At 42.2% G+C, this 13,719-nt stretch overlaps 1 protein-coding gene across 42 annotated transcripts in view; it reads left to right on the plus strand.

Annotated features, from left to right (window-relative positions):
• NRXN1 (neurexin 1) overlaps positions 1–13,719 on the plus strand; it is a 1,213,652-nt gene that overhangs the window by 89,479 nt on the left and 1,110,454 nt on the right. The gene's annotated exons all lie outside the window — the stretch shown is intronic.

Consider the following 13,719-nt stretch of genomic DNA (forward strand, 5'->3'; position numbering starts at 1 on the left):
CCTCTGCAGCACCTCATGGGGTTTCTGCTAAGCATCAGCTATTCCTAAACTGTTCATGTTGGTGACAGATTGGTCACTTTATGGCCTCTGCTGGCACCACTGCTGATAGGTGGGTTCTCCTGTGGCCTCTAGTCATGGGATGGTTAATTGGGTAGAATCACAGAATCATAGAATATCAGGGTTGGAAGGGACCTCAAGAGGTCATCTAGTCCAACCCCCTGTTTAAAGCAGGACCAATTCTCAACTAAATCATCCCAGCCAGGGCTTTGTCAAGCCGGGCCTTAAAAACCTCCAAGGAAGGAGACTCCACCACCTCCCTAGGTAACGCATTCCAGTGTTTCACCACCCTCCTAGTGAAATAGTTTTTCCTAATATCCAACCTGGACCTCCCCCACTGCAACTTGAGACCATTGCTCCTTGTTCTGTCATCTGCCACCCCTGAGAACAGCCGAGCTCCATCCTCTTTGGAACCCCCCTTCAGGTAGTTGAAGGCTGCTATCAAATCCCCCCTCATTCTTCTCTTCTGGAGACTAAACAATCCCAGTTCCCTCAGCCTCTCCTCATAAGTCATGTGCTCCAGACCCCTAATCATTTTTGTTGTCCTCCGTTGGACTCTTTCCAATTTTTCCACATCCTTCTTGTAGTAAAGGCCCAAAACTGGACACAGTACTCCAGATGAGGCCTCACCAATGTCGAATAAAGGGGAACGATCACGTTCCTCGATCTGCTGGCAATGCCCCTACTTATACAGCCCAAAATGCCGTTAGCCTTCTTGGCAACAAGAGCACACTGTTGACTCATATCCAGCTTCTCGTCCACTGTGACCCCTAGGTCCTTTTCTGCAGAACTGCTACCTAGCCATTCGGTCCCTAGTCTGTAGCGGTGCATGAGATTCTTCCGTCCTAAGTGCAGGACTCTGCACTTGTCCTCGTTGAACCTCATCAGGTTTTTTTTGGCCCAATCCTCTAATTTGTCTAGTACCCTCTGTATCCGATCCCTACCCTCTAGTGTATCTACCACGCCTCCTAGTTTAGTGTCATCTGCAAACTTGCTGAGAGTGCAATCCACACCATCCTCCAGATCATTAATAAAGATATTAAACAAAACTGGCCCCAGGACCGACCCTTGGGGCACTCTGCTTGAAACCGGCTGCCAACTAGACATGGAGCCATTGATCACTACCCGTTGAGCCTGACGATCTAGCCAGCTTTCTATCCACCTTACAGTCCATTCATCCAGCCCATACTTCTTTAACTTGGCGGCAAGAATACTGTGGGAGACCGTATCAAAAGCTTTGCTAAAGTCAAGGAATAACACATCCACTGCTTTTCCCTCATCCACAGAGCCAGTTTTCTCATCATAGAAGGCAATTAGGTTAGTCAGGCCCGACTTCCCGTTCGTGAATCCATGCTGACTGTTCCTGATCACTTTCCTCTCCTCTAAATGTTTCATAATTGATTCCTTGAGGACCTGCTCCATGATTTTTCCAGGGATTGAGGTGAGGCTGACTGGCCTGTAGTTCCCTGGATCCTCCTCCTCCCGTTTTTTAAAGCTGGGCACTACATTAGCCTTTTTCCAGTCATCTGGGACCTCCCCCGATTGCCATGAGTTTTCAAAAATAATGGCTAATGGCTCTGCAATCTCACCCGCCAACTCCTTTAGCACCCTCGGATGCAGCGTATCCGGCCCCATGGACTTGTGCACGTCCAGTTTTTCTAAATAATCCCGAACCACTTCTTTCTCCACAGAGGGCTGGTCACCTTCTCCCCATATTGTGCTGCCCAGTGCAGCAATCTGGGAGCTGACCTTGTTCATGAAGACAGAGGCAAAAAAAAATCATTGAGTACATTAGCTTTTTCCACATCCTCGGTCACTAGGTTGCCTCCCTCATTCAGTAAGGGGCCCACACTTTCTTTGATTTTCTTCTTGTTGCTAACATATCTGAAGAAACCCTTCTTGTTACTCTTAACATCTCTTGCTAACTGCAACTCCAAGTGTGATTTGGCCTTCCTGATTTCACTCCTGCATGCCTGAGCAATATTTTTATACTCCTCCCTGGTCATTTGTCCAATCTTCCACTTCTTGTAAGCTTCTTTTTTGGGTTTAAGATCAGCAACGATTTCACTGTTTAGCCAAGCTGGTCGCCTGCCATATTTACTATTCTTTCTACACATCGGGATAGTTTGTTCCTGCAACCGCAATAAGGATTCTTTAAAATACAGCCAGCTCTCCTGGACCCCTTTGCCCTTCATGTTATTCTCCCAGGGGATCCTGCCCATCTGTTCCCTGAGGGAGTCAAAGTCTGCTTTTCTGAAGTCCAGGGTCCGTATTCTGCTGCTCTCCTTTCTTCCTTGTGTCAGGATCCTGAACTCGACCATCTCATGGTCACTGCCTCCCAGGTTCCCATCCACTTTTGCTTCCCCTACTAATTCTTCCCTGTTTGTGAGCAGCAGGTCAAGAAAAGCTCTGCCCCTAGTTGGTTCCTCCAGCACTTGCACCAGGAAATTGTCCACTACACTTTCCAAAAACTTCCTGGATTGTCTGTGCACCGCTGTATTGCTCTCCCAGCAGATATCAGGGTGATTAAAGTCTCCCATGAGAACCGGGGCCTGCGATCTAGCAACTTCTGCTAGTTGCCAGAAGAAAGCCTCATCCACCTCATCCCCCTGGTCTGGTGGTCTATAGCAGACTCCAACCACGACATCACCCTTGTTGCTCACACTTCTCAACTTTATCCAGAGACTCTCAGGTTTTTCTGCAGTTTCATACCGGAGCTCTGAGCAGTCATACTCCTCTCTTACATACAATGCAACTCCCCCACCTTTTCTGCCCTGCCTGTCCTTCCTGAACAGTTTATATCCATCCATGACAGTACTCCAGTCATGTGAGTTATCCCACCAAGTCTCTGTTATTCCAATCGCATCATAGTTCCCTGACTGTGCCAGGACTTCCAGTTCTCCCTGCTTCTTTCCCAGGCTTCTTGCATTTGTGTATACGCACTTAAGATAACTCATCGATCATCCCTCTTTCTCAGCATGAGACAGGAGTCCTCCCCTCTTGCTCTCTCCTGCTTGTGCTTCCTCCCAGGATCCCATTTCCCCACTTACCTCAGGGTTTTGGTCTCCTTCCCCCAGTGAACCTAGTTTAAAGCCCTCCTCACTAGGTTAGCCAGCCTGCTGGCAAAGATGCTCTTCCCTCTCTTTGTTAGGTGGAGCCCGTCTCTGCCTAGCACTCCTCCTTGGAACACCAAGGTATAAAATGGGTCCTCCAAATGGTGGGCTGGCTTGCTTTACAGTCACTTTGTAAAGTTGTAAAAGACTGCACAAAGTGCAAAGCAGAGGAGAATCAGGTGTATTGGGCTAGAATCTGCTGTCATTACACCAGTGTGATCAAGAATAGTTCCTCTGAAGTAATTACTCTGGTTTGATTCATTCACTTTTATTTCATGAATTACTTTAAAAATAAACGCTCTTGAAATGGAAATATCCACATCACCATACATTATTGCTACAGAACTCAGTTTACTCCAGCCTGCCATAGAGCTCTCTTATCCATGCCACAACAATTAGCTTTGTTCATAAGACTATACTAATGAAAGCTGAGAAAATCTTATTTGTGCCAAGCAACCAAAAGAGCTAAGTAACAGCTGGAGGAAACCCAATGCAATAATAATGCTACAGAGAGAAGGGAAATATATGTGACTGAATATACTACCCCTCTGGTTCTTAGACAGCTGTGTACAGTTGTCCAAACAGGGCCAGACCACATAACCCAGTTTTATATGTATGGTAGGAAACAAGACCTGTGGGGATTAAGGGGGAGCTGTTCAAAGGCACAGGTATCAGGTGCCCAACTCCCAGTGACTTTCAATGGGAGTTGAGTGCTTAACTTCCATTTGTTCCTTTGAACAAAGAGAACCAATGCAGCTGGAGATTATCTAAGCTACAGGGCGCAGCTGTCCGATGTAAAAGAGAGGAATTTGTAAAGAGTGATTGGTTGGTGAGGGAAGAATAAAGGGGTCCTTAAAAACAAAGTTCTCAAAAAATTTAAATCCTGGAAATGGAAGAAAGAACTTAGTAAGTTTTGTTTTCTTGTTTGTTTGGTGAACCGTCCTCAGTTGTGGGTGAGAAGAACCCAGATGTGCCTTCAATGAGAAATTGACAAACTTGAGATTTTATTATGGGCTGCAACTCTGGAGCCCTGTGTCCCCCCCCACACACACACACCTGGAGTGGCATCCTGACCCCACTGAAGTCAATGGCAAAATTCCCATTGACCTAAATGAGACCATGATTTCACTCCCTGGTTTCTCTTGCTAAAAAAACACAAATGAAACTCTTAAAAAAATAGAAGCTGACATCTAATTTCATTTTATTTTTGATGGTTATCCATCAGGAAAATTATTTCTCCCTTTTAAATGAATTCTGATGACAGCAGGTCTTAAGGATTCACGAGTCTCTTCTTTGAACTCATTCTGGCAGCATCCATCCTTATTGCTCCTCTAACCTCTTCCATGGTTGTGGCTGCTGCAGTCATGGCACTTGTGGTGCTAATCGCTATAAGGATGCCAAAAGCCATTAGATTTTGCAAGCAGTCCTGAGGTTCCAGAGAACCTCCCCAGGCCCTGAACTTCAGACCAAAAGCCTGATGTTCTGTAGGTTTGGGAGAAGGCAAGGCCACTTAACTACTGCTGTGATTGTGATAAAGCCTCAACCTATCTTGTTGTACTGCATTTAAAAATAAATTCCAATACAATACCTTAGTCTATTATAATTGAACTAATAACCTCAACTAAAACAAACTTGGAAAATTTCACTTTTAATACACTTGTAGGTGATAGAATAATGTTACAACTATGTGGGAACTGAACAATTTAGCATAAAAATATATTGCCTTAAAAGGAGTATTGACTTAATTATATCTTGTTTGATTTTGATTCTGCTTATCTCCTCCGCAGGCAGCTGGGAAGGAAATTAGAAATGTTACAGTACATAGGAATAAGATTACCACAATTGGAGGTGGAGCATTTTCCTCATTGGGAATTAGAGTAACAGTTTATTTAAATAAATCTCTTTTTCAGCCATTATATTTAACCTCTTAAGAGGAAATATGTCTTTCTCAGTGTGTGCTTTACTCGAGTAAAGGATTCAAAAATGGGCTTTGAGAGAGAACAATATATTTGTACAATATTGGTGTTTGAGAGGGAGGGCAAAATAGTCACTAAAGCTTAAGCTCTGGTTTTGCTGTCAGTTACACCAATGTGACCAGAAGGGACCATTGTGACCATCTAGTCTGACCTCCTGCATGGTACAGGCCATAGAACTTCTCTCAGTGATTTCTGTGTGTAACCTGATATCTTGTAGTTGAACTACAGCCTATCTTTTAGAACAGTGGTCTACAAACTTTTTTGATCCCACACCCCATCGAGCTGTCGAAGCAAAAAAAAAAAAAAAAAGCTCCTTGGACTCCCAGCTGAATTGCCGAAGGAGGGGGAAAAAGAAAAAAAAGCCACTCGGACTCCCTAGAGAATGTTAATATAGCCCTAGACATATTATCTTTCCACCCTTTTCACTGGGAAGTCCCCTTGATGGTGCTAGCAATGGCAGTCCTGTTAGATCCAAAGCCCACTGAGGTCAAAGCCCACTGGATCAGGCCCTTCCAGCCTCCCACTGTGCCTGTGGGAAATCTGCAGAATTTGTGAATCCCGTTCTATAGGGGCCAAACACTACCTACCTGAGGAAACAATTGAGGAAATGTTTGCCTCCCTGTTCACCTCCCCCTGTGAGAGGAGGTAGCTGGGCACAGAATCAGACCCTATATATGGATGGCTGTATTATTTATCATTATCATATATTTTGTATTGCAACTTTAAACTTAAAATTCATTTCAAAATCCAAAATTTTCAAATGGAAATTATTCAGATAAACAGCACATGAAGAGACCTGTACTAATGGCAAGTGTCCATCAGTTTATTGCTTTACATTAATTTGGTATTAAGATTTTTTAAATATCTTTCCAATTATTTTCTTACAAGTCACTGTTAGAATAGTTTTAGTATCAAATTTAGAAAGCCAGATTCTCAACTGCTGTAAATGGGTATCAATGGAGCTGTGCCAGTGGTCCTGAAATTGTCTGTCAGGACCCCAAAGTGGGTCATGACCCCTTTTTAATGGGGTCGTCAGGGCCTTGCTGAAGCTTAAGCCCGAGCTTCATCCCCACCTGGGGCAATGGGGCTCGGGCTGTGGTCCTCTCTTCCCCCAGGGTCATGTAGTGACTTTGTTGTCAGAAGCGGGTAGTGGTGCAATGAAGTTTGAGAACCCCTGAGCTATTCTAATTCATACCAGCTTAGGGGCTGGTCCACAGTTTTTAATACAGTTCCATAGAAAGAAATGTTGGTAGGAAAAGGGATGGTCCTATAGTACAGTTATATCTGCATATAGATATAGAGGAAACATGAATACATCATCCTTTGACAAAATCTTCCAGTTAGAAATAACACTTTCTTTATATCACATTTTCTATTTCCCTCTCTCATTTTTATTGCAAGGTGCACAACAAAGTAAGAAGCAACAGAGGCTCCTGTGGCACCTTTAAGACTATTGGAGCATAAGCTTTCGTGGGTGAATGCCCACTTCATCAGATGCAAGTAATGGAAATTTCCAGAGGCAGGTATAAATCAGTATGGAGATAACGAGGTTAGTTCAATCAGGGAGGGTGAGGTGCTCTGCTAGCAGTTGAGGTGTGAACACCAAGGGAGGAGAAACTGCTTCTGTAGTTGGATAGCCATTCACAGTCTTTGTTTAATCCTGATCTGATGGTGTCAAATTTGCAAATGAACTGGAGCTCAGCAGTTTCTCTTTGGAGTCTGATCCTGAAGTTTTTTTGCTGTAAGATGGCTACCTTTACATCTGCTATTGTGTGGCCAGGGAGGTTGAAGTGTTCTCCTACAGGTTTTTGTATATTGCCATTCCTGATATCTGATTTGTGTCCATTTATCCTCTTGCGTAGTGACTGTCCAGTTTGGCCAATGTACATAGCAGAAGGGCATTGCTGGCACACGATGGCATATATAACATTGGTGGACGTGCAGGTGAATGAGCCAGTGATGTTGTAGCTGATCTGGTTAGGTCCTGTGATGGTGTTGCTGGAGTAGATATGTGGGCAGAGTTGGCATCGAGGTTTGTTGCATGGATTGGTTCCTGAGTTAGAGTTGTTATGATGCAGTGCATGGTTGCTGGTGAGAATATGCTTAAGGTTGTCGGGTTGTCTGTGGGCGAGGACTGGCCTGCCTCCCAAGGTCTGTGAAAGTGAGGGATCATTGTCCAGGATGGGTTGTAGATCACTGATGATGCGTTGGAGAGGTTTAAGCTGAGGACTGTAGGTGATGGCCAGTGGAGTTCTGTTGGTTTCTTTTTTGGGCTTGTCTTGTAGTAGGAGGCTTCTGGGTACACGTCTGGCTCTGTTGATTTGTTTCCTTATTTCCCTGTGTGGGTATCGTAGTTTTGAGAATGCTTGGTGAAGATCTTGTAGGTGTTGGTCTCTGTCTGAGGGGTTGGAGCAGATGCGGTTGTACCTCAGCACTTGGCTGTAGACGATGGATCATGTGGTGTGTCCAGGGTGGAAGCTGGAGGCATGAAGGTAGGCGTAGCTGTCGGTGGGTTTTCAGTGTAGGGTGGTGTTAATGTGGCCCCAGCTTAAACAAGGTAAGGTTTATCTTATAAGAGCCCCTCCTCCATTCCTGCTGCTGAATCTCTTACATAACATTATAAATCTTTTCTGTGGTTTCAAATTCCTCTTCACTACTGCCCATTGTGATGTCAGAATCAGCATTACAATTCTGAGGGGGGAACAAATTACCCAAGGAGCTGCACAACGGGAAAATCCTGTGCACTGTGCATGGGCTGAAGTGTTAATATCTTAGAAGAAAAAAATGAAATATCTGACATAGCCATAATACCAATAAATGAATTGATTTCTAAGGAAGATAAGTGCTTTCTCAATGTTTCCATGAAGCATCAACAGATCTTTAAATTATTTTTAAATCATAAACAAATCATTTAATAAATAATTCCCATTTGTTATCAGTGAAACAGAGAATAAAGGGGTAAAATAATTAGAGATGGCCTGGCTCTGCTTGTAAATTATATACACAATGGGCCAGATTCTGCTCATAGCTAAACTGGTGTAACCTGATATAACCCCATAGAAGACAGTAGCCCAGATAATCAGATGGTGCAAACTGGCATAATTTCATTGACTTCAGCTGAGCTATGCCAATGTACATCAACTGAGGATCTGGCTAAGTGTGTGAAGTCAATGGACTGTTTCTGGGTTTATACCAACATAGTTGAGAGCAGAATGTGGCCCAAGATCTTAAATTAAAAGTAAGATTGTTCACAGCAGGATTTCTGGGGCTTTTGTGCCATGAAATAACAATGTGAGGCATGTACAGGCCCAGATAGTGCCCACCCCAAATAGGTGCACAAAGAAAAAAGAGGGCACAAGGAATTTCTCTTGCCATTGGGCCCTACATGTGGAGACTAAGCCCAAAGAGAGTCCTTGAACTCAAGAGAGTGGCAGAGCAATGAAGGGTTAGTGATCTGGCTCAGACTGGGCTACCAGACAACAAGGCTAGTGGGCTTGTTCTCTGCAAAGCTTATCTGCTCTCTTTCTTTGTTGTTGAGACCACAGGTCTTTTCAGCTCCTCCTGCCTCTGCAGCCATCCTGTGGTGGTAGAGAAAATTGGATTCAATTGCTGCAGTTAAGCCTAGGAGGCAGTGCTGTACAACCAGGCAATAGGGAATGTGCAAAGTCACCTCCAGCCCAGTAACTAGTGGGAGAGACTCCTCAGGGTTCACGTTTCCATTGCAGCCTAGCAGAGCTGCTCTTTGAGGCACAGAGTCCCCTCAAGATGAGTGTGAATTTGGGTGAATGTGACAGACTGGGGAAGGGAGATGAATCACTGTGGCTGAGGGGGACATAAAATTTGACAGTAATGGGCCTGATTCCCCTCCTTCCCACCAGTTTTACACTGGTGTAACTCCATTGACTTCAGTACCATTACTTCTGGTTTACACCAGTGTAAATGTGAGGAAAATCAGGCCTGAAAATATATATAGATATGGCACCAATTATGTATATGGTTTTGTGCAATAGACATTATAATTGTGCCATGGAAGTAAGAAAGTTCACCAGACAGAAGATACTTCAATTTAAATGACAAATTAAAGCAAGGATGTGAGAGGAGAAATTGCCAACATCAGGTGGAATTTATACCCATTGTCTTTATAGATATTGATAAGGATGACAGTTGGTCCTGGGTCATATAGCATGATTTTGTTTTCCAGGGGAATATATCTCATTGTACAAATGGAAAGTCCTTGAGGAGAATAGCTTTGGATCCACCTTGCTGGAGTTTTTACTGGGTCTTTCCCTTTCTCCTCCATTCCCCCTCCTCAATCTACAAAGAATGTAATATATTTCTAGTCTGCTATAAAGATAGTGTCTAGTCTGTGTGGACCTTCTTGCCCACCCTGCTAGTCTTCACATCCCCTTGCCCAGCTCTCAAGGCTAGCTTGTACAAAATGGATGGAGATGAGGTGAGACCATGGCCCAGAGGTTGCTAGGTATGGAATGGAGTGTATACTGCACCACCAAAGTATGTCCTGGAGTCTGCAGTTTCCAGGAGAGGCCATTATGCTTATCTGAAGCCCAGTGTCACCTGAATCTCTGTTTGTGGTGCTGCATATCTGCATTACCAGTATTATAGAAGTGTGGCTTAATGCCATGATTTAAGCCACTTTGTATTCATGTAAATGTAAAAGCTTAAGTGAAGTAAATAATCTTAATGGCTCAAATTCAGACCTGAGGTAAGTGGGTATATCTCCAATTACTTTAGTGGTGTTGGACTTCCTTTCATTGTGTCTAAAGGACTATATCAACATGACACAACTCTAATTCCAGTGGAGATTTGAATGATTCTATATATTTATATTAATTGTAGAAATTAGGATTCCTACTATCTGTAATATTGCCAAGAATAATATTTAACACTTATGCTTTATAGACATGAACTAATTAATCCTCGCAGCATCTCTGTAAATAAGGCAATTTTTATTTCCATTTTAATGATGGGGAAATGTGGGCAGAGAGGTAAAGGTCCTTTTATGCAAGATGCTGAGCACTTTTAGTATGGTACTAAATGTTCTCAAATCTCATTGACTTCACTGGATGCATCCGAAGAAGTGGGCTGTAGTCCACGAAAGCTTATGCTCTAATAAATTTGTTAGTCTCTAAGGTGCCACAAGTACTCCTGTTCTTTTTGTGAATACAGACTAACATGGCTGCTACTCTGAAACTTTACATCTTGTGTGATTGGACTTGTGTTGTGTTTGGCCTAAGGAACAAAATTAGAATTTAGGATTTTCTGACTCCCCAGATTGTGCTTACAACAGTGGGCAATGCCTCACTCTAACACACACACACACACACACACACACACACACACACACACACACACACACACACACACACACACACACACATCAAACTAGGATGGGAATCAGGAAAATTAGACAAAGATTTAGTGTTACATACATGTCACAAAATAGCAGTGTAATGTTCTCCATACCAGTATTTGTTACAATATAACAATACTAGCATCAATAAAAATGCTAATCTAACATAGAAAACTCTTGAAAAATATCTTACCAGTTTAAAGACTCCCCCTACCCACATACACACATATTTTGTTGTCATCAAACTGTTGATATGAAAAATCTTTAACTTAAACTCCCAAATTGATGTGTTGAAATTACCCTGACAGATACATTTATTGGTGGTGTGAGAAAGCAAACAAGGAAATAAGCAAGCAAGCAAGGAAGGAAGTTCTTAAATAGTTTACTATTGCATATGTCTTTTGGTGATATATATTCCATACTGTTTTGTTCACTAGACAATATTCAACGCTTTTAATGCAATTTTTATTTTAAAAAAATCAAAATAAGATATGCTAGTTTAATGGGCTACTATTTTGAATGGTTATTTACACAATTAAATGTTTAGGGCCAGATTCGTGGCTAGCATAAATCAGTGTAGCTTTATTGCCTTCAACAGATTAGTCCAGTGTATACCAGTTGACAAGTTGGACCTTAGTATAAAGCAAAGTCCTGTATTCAGAGACATGGAGCCTGCTCCCAGGCATATTAGCTTCAGAATTCCATCTGAGTTTAATAAATTCAGAGCTGGCCTGCAAGTTCATTTGTTGTAACTACATATATCATGAGCTTAATAGAGCAGGCCAAAAAGAATCTCAGAATATCAAGTCATCCCAATATTAGGGTGACCAGACAGCAAGTGTGAAAAATCGGGACGGGGGTGGCGGATAATAGGCACTTGTATAAGTAAAAGACCCAAAAATCAGGACTGTCCCTATAAAATCGGGACATCTGGTCACCCTATCACAATATTGGTATCTTGTATACATTTGTATTACAAAGAAGGAGACTAAAGGTATAATACTATTTTAGTAACTCATTTATTTTTTGTTTAATTTGCTTTTTTATTGTACTTAATAGGAAGGAAACAATATTTGCACTAAAAGGAATTAGACTATTAAATAGAATTCCTTATAAAATAAGTCATTTTAACAAACAAAAGATCATTACAATTTACAATAGAGGATAGGGAAAAATCTTTATTTTATGGAATGGGAAGTTTTTCGTTTTCTCAATGGTCCTCATATAATTTGTGGATCTTGCTTTTTTTATATACGGTATATTTACAACTAGCATCCTCCTATCCATGCTCATTTCTTTCATTCTTTTATTTTCCTAAATGCATGTAATGGATATTATGCATCAATTGCACTTTTATGGCAAACTGAAGTTACAGGCACAGAGTTTTTACAAGTTTGAGTTCATGTATGTATGGAGAAGATGATTTACAGTAATTTCAAATGAACAGTTTGTCAAGTATGTTCTCTGCTTATATGGGCATAGAAATTTCATTAAAAATAATGAGCTTTACTATGAATTCAGACAGGACTAAAACCCTAAATATTGGATGTTCATAATGGTTATTCTTAAATAGTGGCAACCCGTACAATGTAGTTTTAAGTATATGCATCTCATGTGCTGGAATAAAGCAGTTTATAAAACAACACAACATAATGTATTTGTATATAATATAATGTGTGAGATTTTTAATATTTTGTGGCATATTAATTTATAGAAAACATGATTATGAAAGTTTAAGCATTCTGAGATAGATCATGAGCTGAATTATTAAAACACACTACTGGGCCTGATTTTGTTTAATTCAGTAGAATTGTTCCTGATTTGCACTAGATCAAAATCAGGCCCAGTTGCGTCTCTTAACATATACTTAAAAGTTAGTTCCATCAAAAAGACTCTCACTGAAAACAACCATTTATAATGGAACTGGGTCAAATCCTGCATTCCCCACTCATTCCTTATTCTGCAGCAAGGGCTTGTGGAACTCAGGACAAGTCAAAGACAGGGAGAGCTCTAATAATCCCACTTTTCCTTTTTTCCCCCTCTTCTCCCACCTTAGGCTCCCTCACTGTCTCTTTTGGCTGGTCTACACTTGGGGGCGGGGTGTCGATGTAAGATACGCAACTTCAGCTACGGGAATAGCGTAGCTGAAGTCGCCGTATCTTATTTCAACTTATCTCCCATCCTCATGGCGTGGGATCGACGGCCCTCATTGATCCCTCATCAATTCCGCTACCTCCGCTCACCCTGGTGGAGTTCCGGAGTCAACAGGAGCGCGTTCAGGGATCGATATATTGCGTCTAGATGAGCCGCAATATATCGATCCCCGATAGATCGATCGCTACCAGCTAACCCGGCGGGTAGTGTGGACATACCCTTTGTTACTCCTCAGCTCTTACTTCCTTTCATCAACTTTGTTCCCCCTCCTTTCCCCTGTGCATCTTGTCTTCTCCTATCTCCTCTGGTACCTTCTTACCTTCTCCCATCCTCTTCCCAATCAGAATCAAATTGGGTAGCAAAGAAATACTCCCTTAAGCTTCCTCCTCAATGGAAGAGCTTGAGGGATGTGGAGGTAGATCTTCCCAGACAGGGTAGCATGCTGCACCTGCTCATTAGTTCCAACTCTCCCCTCCGACTGACCAGCTGGCAGACAATCCAAGCCCCCACCTCCCCACATAGGTTTTGGGGAAGCTCTCTACTGAGTGCTGGCTGCTCCCCCAATCACTGTCAGGCCTGAGACAAAATGTCCAGTTGTTGCTAGCTGTAGCAGGCCTTAATTAGGCACAGATTCCACTAACTTCATCAGATTGCAGGATCTGGCCTATTAGGCATGAATCTGTAAATACAATATAAAAGGAATTTGATGTTTTAAAAATCACTATATATTTGTGGGCATTGTGCCTTTTACTGATTCTGCCAGGCCAAAAATCGGGATTAATATTAAGACTTGTCTTATGTCAATAAATAATGGGACCTTTTCCTGCAGTCCTTGCTCATTCCACCAGCTTCACTGGCAATTTTGCCTTATTTGATTACATGATTTGGCCCCTTGACTAGAATGAGAGATTTGGCTGAGTAAAGATTTCAGGGTTAGGCATGTTGGCTGTTCTAAATGTTTCACAGCATATTGTAAAACCAAAATTAGCTAGTTAAATCTGTTTAAAATATTCTGCTTTATAAGCCATTAAGAAAAATTCAAAATGGG

The sequence above is a fragment of the Chrysemys picta genome, chromosome 3, assembly GCF_011386835.1.
Source record: "Chrysemys picta bellii isolate R12L10 chromosome 3, ASM1138683v2, whole genome shotgun sequence".
Classification (NCBI taxonomy): domain Eukaryota; kingdom Metazoa; phylum Chordata; order Testudines; family Emydidae; genus Chrysemys; species Chrysemys picta.